We start from the raw sequence: 11,089 nt of genomic DNA, 5'->3' as shown, positions 1-11,089 counted from the left end.
ATCCATTGAATTCTGGATTTCTGTCTCCAAAATGTTTCCTCTTGTAATCAACGCTCCTCCCATTCTTCCTTCAAAGAGTCAATTAGTCTTTTCCCTTCCTCATTGAAGCCCTCTGTGATGTTGATTTGATTGATTTCTTTGAGTTTCTCCTCAGTACTCATTCTAGCCTTGATGATATCACCAAATTCCTTTTTGTTCCAATCCTTAAGTTTGGATTTAATGTGTTTCAGTCTTTGCTAGAGCATGTACATCTTAGTACCCTGAATATTCAAATCCTCCCTCCACCATTTGGCAATGTTACTGGTGAATTTAGGGTGAGAGAGCCAGGCATTTTCGAATCTGAAAGGCCTATTTCTCAGAGTGTCCATAAAGGAAGCTTCTAGCTTAACTAGCCAATTATCTGAGTCACCAAATAGCAGAATGGACGTTGTGATGGCTGATCCTGTAAGGAGGAGATCCTTAGAAACGACAAACCTAACAAGTTTTGATTCCACTTGGGAAACTCGTCCTCTTTTATTGTTCCAAGTGAAGGTTACATTTATAGTCTCAGTGTCCACTAGTCCAATGTTCAAGAGGAAATCTTGGAAGGCTTCAGAGTCTCTACCAAGCTGTCTAGTGCCTCCTTTCTTTTCTGAGAGAGATCTTATCATATTGAAATCACTTGCAAGTATCCAGGGTATATTGGGATAACGTGCTCTGAGACCTTCCAAGGAGGTAAGAAGCTTGAGTTTATCTGCTTGCTATTGAGGGCCATATACATTAGTTATCATGTAAGTCTCCTAGTCACCTACGGGACTACAAACCACAGAAAGATAGGTCTTGGATGCTTCAGCATCCAGGATTCTCAGACTCTAAGGATTCCACAGCGTGAGAATCCCACCTGCAGAGTTATTAGCTTTAACTTCTAAATAATCATACTTGATTAACCATTTGTTATGAATTCCACTGAACATTTTGTCTCCTGAATAAAGACCATGTCTGGATTTTCTTCTTTTATTCTATTATTGAGATTTCTCTGTTTCCCTCTACTGCCTAAACCTCTAATATTCCAGGTTGTAAGTTTCATTAAGAAAGGTTGTTAAAAGAATAGTTGGTAAGATCTTTCATCTTACCTGAGCTAATAAATAGTTTCCCACATTCATTTAACAATTCATTCTATCTTTTCCTTCCTCTTTTCCTCCCTGGGTTTTTTGGAGATAGTGTCTGTGGATTCTCCATCATTTTGACTCCACTTTTCTCTTGGCTTTTGTGGTTTCTTTTGACACTAGTTCCCTTCGATTGTGCCCTCCATAGATAAAGTTGTTGGACTCGATCATAATCTTCTTTTGGAAATGAGTCGACTCCTTTGTTCTTTCCTTGTTCCAGAAATTGCTCAAGATCTCGATTTTCCCTATCTAGAATCTTCCGCATCTTATGGTCCTCCATGCCTACCTCACTTGGAGTCATCTCATGGTCCTTGCTGCTCTCCATGTAGCTTTGTAGCTCCTCTTCCTGTTGGTTGTTCGCTGGGATATCCTCCATTTCATCTTCCATATCCTACTCCTTAAGGACGTTCTCCTTGACCTAGACTATCTCCACGCTCTCCTCCACTTCCTCTAGGATCTTGAAAATATTGTTTCTTGTCCATTTTTCTTCACTTTCTTTCTTTTGTGATCCTTTACCCCCTTTCCCTTTACCTCCAACCTTGGTAAAACCCTCATGATCGTTGTCCACAATGGTTTTCCCATTGCTTTCCAAGTTGTTTGTAGGGCAGTCTCTAAATAGATGGTCATGTTCATGACATTTGTGGCATCTGAATGGTATGTGCTCATAGTCCACCGTTTGCACCCATTCTTCATCATATAACTATAAGATTATGGCTTCCGGAAGGGCTCAAGATAGATCCATTTCCACAAATATTCAGGCGAAGGAAGTATATTTACCTTTTAGAGTTGCCTCTGAAATTTTCAGAAAGTGCCCCAGCTTGTTACCTATGGTTTTCAAGGATTCTGGTTGGCAGTTGTCTAGAGGTAACGAGTATAGTCTAATCCAAACAACTATGGATGTGAATGTTTCACGTTCCGGAACAAAATTCATCATCCATGGCCACATGTAGAGTCCTGCCACAACGTAGAAGTAAGGCCCCCCTTAAAAAACTCGATCTTTGTCCTCTAGGCTCACAAACACCACCATGAAGAAGCCCTTAGAACGCAGATGAAAATGTATTTCTCCCTTTGGCTTCCAATGGCTCCTAATCCAAATGTATAAAGCCCTCTAGGTTGGCCATAACCCCATGAACTTGGATATGATTGCATGTTCTTTCATATCATCCCTGTGCGCTTGAATCGTAGGATCACTCAAAACAACCCAGGGAATGATGCTCGATTTGGGTTTGCAAACTCTCGTAGTTCTTGTGGAAGTTGTTTTTCTGTTGCTGCCTCCCTTCTCCTTTTCTTTACTTGTTTTCTATTGATTCCCTTCCTGATCCTGGGATTCGTTTCTTCGAACTGTCTCCTTGCCTCTTGCTTCTAAAATCTTTCCCAATGGTTTCTTGAAATGCTTCCCTCCTACTTCCTTGCCTCCTTCTATGACTACCTGACTGTAGGAGGGAGCAGCGCTCCCCCTGCGCATCCTGCCATGGAACCCTAATGCGAAACCCTAGTGTTAACTTCGATCCGTGTTCAAGTTGTAGACAACTTCTGCCTCCTTATTGATGGTTAATGTCAGCTTCGGACCGATCCCAATTTTCATCTGGATACATCATTGACATTAAACCAATCCTTAGATGTAGAGGTTGTTTTCCCATAGATCCCATCAACTCCAGGCTTTATCTTGGGTCGAGGACGAGGTGATGGGTTGAACCTAGTGTTTAGCGTTGGTTGCAGCAGAGGAAATTTTAGTGGTCGAAGTTTGATTTCTAATCCCTCGAACTATAGTTCACATGGTGCACCTTCAAAAAGGTGGGATACTAATCTAGGTAAATCGTCCTGATTAAATTATTATAGTTCAAAATTATTGGATATTTATCTGAAATGTGGGATGAAACAATGTACTTTTACAAGAATTATGGCTTGATGTAGTGGAGATTACTTTGCTTACACAAGTAGACACATCAGAACCATTTTCTTGAGGTAAAGGAATTCCATTCTTCCTTGAAAATACTTACATTAAAATTTGATATTTTTCTTGATGTCTGTGGTAGCATTTGTATGTCAACATATTAAGACTAAAATATGTCATTGAAGATGTTTTTGTTCAACATTTTCATTAGATTATCTTAAACGGAATTGAGAGAGGAGATATAGTTAGTAGTGGCGGACCTTAGTTTTCTAAAGATGGGGCACTTAATCAAAACTGTGAGGATATAGTCCACACTAGAAGACAAAGAGCTAGTAATTTATTTTTTTTTACTTTTCTTATTTCTTTGACTTGAGTGGTTACAATCATACATAAATGATATTCTTTGGATAGTATTATCCATATGGATGTTTATTGAAATTATGAGAAGGTAGTAGGCATGATGGAATATCCACAAATGATTCTCAAAAGGGAGTGGATACCAATGAATTTAGAGTTGATGCTACTCATCATAAAGAGATCAATGTAGTTGAAAAGAACATAGACTTCTTGCCCATGCAACTGAAGATGGGAAAATTTTGGGAAAAACAACCTTTGCATAATAGTTGCATGGATAATGAGGGTATTATTATTGTGTTGAAGCAAAACATCTAATCCTTTTATTATTTATTTGGATGATATGCTTTTCTAATTGTTGAGTCTTAGGAGAATGTCTAGAGTGATTATCAAAATTAGTGGCTTTCATGTTTTATGTTGATGTGAATAATTACGACAAATATCTTGTCTCTACAAGTTCCAAGAAAAAAAAAAAATCGTTCTAATCATAGAAATGTAATCTATAGTTGAGCATATTTTTCTCACACTGATGGGTCTTGAAGGAAACAAGTAATCAAAGAAGAATTCCAAGGACCACTACATAATATTATTGCTCGGAGAGATAGAAGTACACTTTAGCTAAGAACTTTTCTTGCAAAAATAATTAAAAATAACTTCAACCAAATTTATGGAGATAAGAATCGTAAAGTGGAAATACTTAGCAATTGAAGAAGTTATCAGCAAAGGAGGAGCTTAATACCTCAATATGACTATTGAGGTTGAATTTTTTTATGGATCATCCTTGCATCCAGCTCTAACTAATCATTTACAATATAAAATGAAATCTACCATATGCACATACAATCATACCTAGACCATGGGAAAGAATTCATAAGCTAAGTGATTGACAGAATAAAAATACCCTGAATAGGTATTTGACAATGCTTATAAACAATAATTACCAGACAAAAACAGTTTAAGAAGGCCATCACACCAATATGTCAATGGAAAAAAGGATCTAAAATATCTTTTTAAAGTAATGGATATATTAAAAAAACAAAAAAAATACCACTTCTGCCAAAAACTGTGATTTGGGCAACTTCTATCATTGAACAAGCCCCAAACAACAAGAAATGCGAAAACCCATAACAATAAACATAAGAAATTTCATTTTCCTGCAATGGTGCATCAATAAGAATATGTTGTGACTCATGTGTAGCAAGCATAAGCCACCCCTCAGTTTATTATGCATCATGATTTACACCCATGACAAAAGATTCAGATATCCAATTACCAATTATGTGAAAAGGCACTTAATATTTGTGTGGATGATATAACAAAAGGTAAAGTAACAATAACTAATTGAACATCATATTTGTGTGACATAGTGAATGAAACCCCCAACATTTTATGATGTGAATACCCAAGTCGTTTATTTAAGATCTGAATTTCATTTTGGAACAAGCTAACTCGTCCTTTTTTACGTTCTTGGTTTGTAACGAGCATATTCTCCAGGTGATATCAATGTATAATGGAGCCGAATGTATCATGATTAGAATCTTAATCATCTACAACGCATAAAAGCGTTCTATTTTTCAATTTATCCACAAGAGAGGAAGACCACTTTCATTTATGTACATTAACATACCCCCACATACCAACATAATGATTTGACTATCTACCAATTACATTGAGATCTAGCTAAACCATATCAATGATTATTGTATCTTTCATTGGTACTGCATTGATTTGCCTTTTTTTTTTTCAAGTTATTGGATATTTTTTGGAAATGTGGCATGAAACAACATGTTTTTGCAAGACTTTCGGATGGATTTAGTGATATTCCTTTGCTTACACAAGTAGGTGCATTAGCAGATCGCTGTCTGTTTGTTGGGATTATTTTTTGATAACTTATGTCATGACAAGATTCTTACTAATAGAAGAGATAAGACGCCCACATTGAGAGAAAGAAATGAAAAACACTTAGATTCCAAGTGTAGGATAACATTATTCAAAATGCAATATCATTGGCCCATAAGCATTATGGTTTTAATTTAGTAATTTTTTGTATTTTTCCCTTTTTTTATATTTGACTTATACAACAAAGAAACAATGTTCTTAATCTTTATATGCTTTCACAATGTTTAAAATTGTTGAATTGGTTTTCTGTATTAAGTTCATCCTTGTTTTTTCCTCCAAATGTTGCAAGTAACAATTTCAGTGTCAATCCCACTCTTTCCAATGCTATTTCTTACGGCATTTCTTTTGCAACATTTGGTGCAATTGCTAGTAAATTGCTAGAAAGTAGACTATTGAATGCATATGGTTTGAATTAAACCTGAAGTCCAACCGGGAATATATAAATGGTATATATAACAATTATAGATGCCATATTAGGAAGGGAAAAAAAGGAACAGTACCCAACCAAGAATTGAGTGGGGAAATGGGCCTCCTAAGGAAAATAGCAGAATAAATGAAGTAATATAAAAAAGTAAGAAACAAATTATTGAATGGATGAGAGAACAGAAATTTCTTTAAACGTATATTTGACTTAACGCCTTATGGATTTAGCATCTAACAAGTACTCATTTAGCATAATTTTAATATTAACTATAGGCTATAAACTTGAAATACATGAAAAATGTGTTTGTTGATAAGTATATTAAAAATATGATAAGTAAGTAATGTTAGTATTGATTTTGTACTCTTAAATTTTTCTTCTTTCAACTTAAAGGTGTACTTTGTCCTCTGCTACAATGAGTATTTCGTAGTAAAAATTAAACAAGTTTTTGTATACATGTTTTTTAGACTTTCCTTAAGGAAAGTTTTAGGAGAAAATTTCACCAATTGACTATAATCTAAGCATTTTTTGAAAAATATATTCACTCATTTAGTTAAACATCAATCCATTTTTGACATGTATATGATTAAATGTGTAACATTCTCCAAAAAGTTACCATTTTTAATAGTAAATTACATGTTTTATTTATTGAATATTTAGACACACTCTATATGTATCACTTTTCAAACCAAAATAGCTACTTATAATACTATACATAAACATAATATTTGAATCCTTAAAAATTAACTTGAAACGTTTTCTAAATAAAATAAACCTTTTGTGAAATTAAAACTAACCAAAAATAATAATTAATAATGAAAAAAGATGAGATTTTCCTTTCTCTTCAATTTCTTCATCTAGCTTAAAACGCTTAAAGACTACTATTATAGCTTACTTTCCCTTTTCCATTCTATGTTTGTTACTTTCCCTTCAAACTTTTTTTAAATAAAATAGACCTTTTGTGAAGTTAAAACTAACCATAAATAATAATTAAATAAAATATTTAGAAGAGATGAGCATTTTCCTTTCTCTGCAATTTCTTCATCTAGTTTTAAACGCTTAAAGACTACTATTATAGCTTACTTTCCCTTTTGCATTCTATGTTTAAGTTACTTTCCCTTTTGCATTCTATGTTTAAGTTACTTTCCCTTACCTATGTTTGAATTACTCGTAGAAGATGCCAATTGCCTTTGAGCAGTATTGACTTTCTAGTTTGGCCATAGCTATGGTTGTGTCTGTCAAACCGTCGTGGCGTTGTGTTTATAGAGAAAACGAATTCGATAAACCTTCAACTCAGATATCCCTATTCTCGCAATCACATGGTGTGCTAGAATTTGTAACTATGTTGAGGTCATGCATAAGTGAAAAACAATTGTGATATTTGTTAAACAGAGGCTAATTGTTGTGGTGTTTGGCATTTTAATTTTAAGTGTCAAAGCCGTGGTTCGGTGGTTGTTATAGTGAGGCTTGTTCGTAGAAATATAGATTTTGGCTTCACCTTTGGGCTTAACGCAAATAGAATTTGTTATGATGTTTAAGTACACTTCTGGTCGTAAAATATTTTGATGGAAAGTTGATTTATTATGTTATAGCTTGTACCCAAATTGAGAAGTAAATTTATTTATTCTATAATACTAGAGAATGCAAGAAATGTTTATATATATATATATATATATATATATATATATATATATATATATATATATATATATATATTAATTTTAAAATATAAAATATCATTTTATATATAAGTAATACTTAAAATTTGAAATTCTAAATAATTCTGAAAATCAAATTTTTATAAATATTTAGTCTGAAAAAAATTTAATTTTTTATTTAAAATGGAAATATAAGAAAATTAATAAAAAACTATTTATAATTATTTAATAAATATAATAAAAAAACCTATGTTATTATTAGGTATGAATAAAGGTCGATTGCTTATTTAAAGTTTATAACTTATATCCAAAATTTTAAAGTAAATTTATTTTTTCTATAATACTATGGAACAATGGAAATGTTTTTTAATAAAAAAATTACATATTTAAAATATAAAATATTATTTTATATAATATAAAACATATATTGATATAATATTTATATTAAAGAGTAATTTTTTATTTTATTTTAAAATTTAAATAATCCAGAATTAATAAAACATCATCTATACTTATTAGCATTATCATTATTATATATATAAATAAATTAGCATGTGCCTTACACCTTCATACCACCGTAAAACGACGGTCGAATTGTATATTCTAAAGTATTCTTCGAAATAATAGGGACAAATACAAAATTCGATCAGCCATGGAGAAAAGATGGCATTTATTCAAACCAAGACATAATTACCTGTACCAAATCAAGTAGACAACTAAAATCATGGGCAAAAAATTATTGCAGACAAAGAGAAACAATGCCTTTGTCTCCTACGGTTCTGTTTATGGTGGAAAGCTGGCCCTCCTCAACGTTGGATAAGCACACAACAGAACTTGTCTTGCTATTGTCATTCTGGATGCTTCCCGCATATCCAGCGGAGATGGACCGCCTTCAACTCTCCAATCGAAAGTGTGCACCAACTGAGCCAATCCAAATTCATTAGTCGAAATAGCCATGGAAGCCCCTAGGCATCCTCTCCTTCCTGCCCCAAATGGTATCATATTGAAGTCTGATTGATCTGTTAAATTGATATGTTCGTATTCCATGAATCTTTCTGGCTTGAATACTGAAGCATCTGCGCCCCACACATTGGGATCCCTTCCAATAGCCCACACATTTACCATGACCGTTGTTTTCTTCGGTATGTAGTATCCTCCTACCGTCACAGCCTCTACAGATTCGTGAGGCATAGATAGCGGTGCAGGTGGGTATAATCGGAGAGTCTCTTTCACCACACAGTGGAGGTATTTCATGCTTGCCAAATCTGACTCCTTTACTTTACCATGTTTGCCAACGACCGTTTCGATTTCTTCCTGCAATCTCTCCATTACATGGGGATGTCTGAGCAGCTCACTAATTGCCCATTCAAACGTAGTGGATGTCGTCTCCTGGCCAGCCCCGAACATGTCCTACACACATAAACATACAAATTCAATTAATGCAAAATGATGATTGACTGAAGTTCAACAATTAGGATGATAAACAATATAATTAACGCAAAATGCAAAATTGAGTTTTGACTGAAGTTCAAGAATCCCAAGATATATACAAGCACAAGGGCCTTGATGGTTTCCCGTGTGATATTGGTTTCCATCTCAGCCATGTGGAGCAACACGTCCACGAAGTCTTGAACGCAAGGCTATGTGTCTGCGTCTTTCTGGCCATTGAAATGATTGAGATTAATATGCTCGTCTATCATTCTCTCGACAAATCCATCGAATGTCTTACGGAGCTTCTTCAGCCGTTGATTGATACCTTGCAAATCCGTTGGGAATTTCTGATAATTCCAAACAAAACAGAACAATACTCTGTTCTAACACAGCGGAAATAAAAATCGTTTGTGGAATACGGTGTTTCAGCAACGCTCTGTTTTTAACGCAGTGTAACAATTTTTTTTTTTATGAAAACAGAATTTCAACAACACACAACAAAAGGGACTTTGTATTCATTAACGATACTTCCTCTAATAGAGGGATTACAACAAGGATGCTTTACAGAGAGTTCAAAAACTTCAAAAACTTCACGCTATAAAAAGAATTACATCACTGTGTCTACACTACTGTACATTACAGAAAGAAAAATACTCTGTCTCCTCTAAAAATCAACACACTGTTTTTCACTGCTGTGTCTGCACTTCTGTGCATCTACAAAACACTCTATTTCTGCTCAAAATTAACGCTGTTTTAACACTCTGTTTCTTTCTTGAAAAATTTTACACTGATGTGTGTAAATTTTTATTCATACATAAGCGTTGTTGCGTATTACAAAAAAAAACTTCTACACTGCTACATTTACCAACCACAATAATAAATTACTATCATTCCATGAGTGACCACCATTCCATAATAAATTGTTGTGTAATGGCTGATTCAAGCAAGGACCGGGGCTGCGGCTGTTTAATGGCAGATTCATCAATGCAGAGGTATGGCGGTCGATTCATCAGTACAAGGGTATGGCAAAGGACTGGCCCTGCAGTTGAAAATAATATTTCAACACTCCCCTTTAGTTTCAACTGCTGTGTGATCAGTCATACCCAGACATTTCCTCAAAAACTCAAAACTTTTCTGTCCCAAAGGCTTGGTTAGAATGTCTGCAACCTGCTCCCGAGTTCTGCAATTTACTAAGACAATTTCTCCATTGTTTACCAACTCTCTGATATAATGAAACCTTTTGTTTATGTGTTTCGTTCTCTTGTGGAACACAGAATTCTTGGACAACGCAATAGCTGAGCTATTGTCACAAAAAATAACCGTTGTTATTGCCTGCTCTTGGCATAGACTTCTTAACATTCTCCTCATCCAAACTGCTTGACATGCTGATGCTGTAGCTGCAACATATTCTGTCTCTGCTGTAGACAATGCTACAATAGGTTGTTTCTTAGAAGCCCATGAAATGGCTCCTGAACCCATGTGAAAGACATAACCGGATGTGCTTTTGCTATCATCTACACTTCCAGCCCAATCACTATCAGTGTATCCAATTAAATCTGAACACTCTGAGACAGTATATAAAATCCCAAATCTTTTAGTACCTTTAACATACCTCAGAATCCTTTTTTCTGCCTGCCAATGCGCTTCTTTTGGCTTCTCCATGAATCTGGAAATTAAACTAACAGCAAACATTATGTCTGGCCTAGTTGCAGTTAAATACATGAGGTTGCCAACTATGCTCTTGTACAAACTAGGATCAAAATCCTTGCTGCTGTCCTCTTTGCTGAGTTTTAATCCCATCACTGTGGGAGTGATTGCTGCTTTTCTCTCCTGCATATGGAATCTTTCCAACACTTCATTTACATATTTTGCTTGTGAGATAAAAATTCCATTTTCATTTTGATCTACTATTCCTAAGAAGTATCTCAGATAACCCATGTAAGTCATTTCAAATTTTTCTTTCATGACTGTTTTGAAATTTTCAATAAGATATTCATCATTACCTGTGAAAATAACATCATCAACATACAACACAACAATTAGAATTTTACCATCCTTTTCTTTGATGTAAAGAATGCGTTCTCCCTCACACTTTTCAAATCCATTCTCCACTAGATAGGAATCTATCCTAATGTACCATGCTCTTGGCGCTTACTTCAGCCCATAAAGAGTTTTCTTCAATCTGCACACTTTGTGCTCTTGGCCTTTCTTTTCATAGCCTGGAGGTTTTTCAATGTAAACCTCTTCCATTAAAATTCCATTTAGGAATGTTGACTTCACGTCCATT

At 34.7% G+C, this 11,089-nt stretch overlaps 1 pseudogene; it reads right to left on the bottom strand.

The window, feature by feature from the left end:
- Positions 1–8,154: 8,154 nt before the first annotated feature.
- On the bottom strand, positions 8,155–8,975 carry LOC149252099 (cytochrome P450 750A1 pseudogene; annotated as a pseudogene).
- Positions 8,976–11,089: the final 2,114 nt, after the last annotated feature.

Source organism: Pinus tabuliformis, chromosome 7, assembly GCF_031772625.1.
Source record: "Pinus tabuliformis cultivar Carrire ecotype Pingquan chromosome 7, CPIR1, whole genome shotgun sequence".
Lineage (NCBI taxonomy): Eukaryota > Viridiplantae > Streptophyta > Pinopsida > Pinales > Pinaceae > Pinus > Pinus tabuliformis.
The sequence above is the reverse complement of the archived record's forward strand: the minus strand, read 5'-3'. Positions and strand labels throughout refer to the sequence as shown.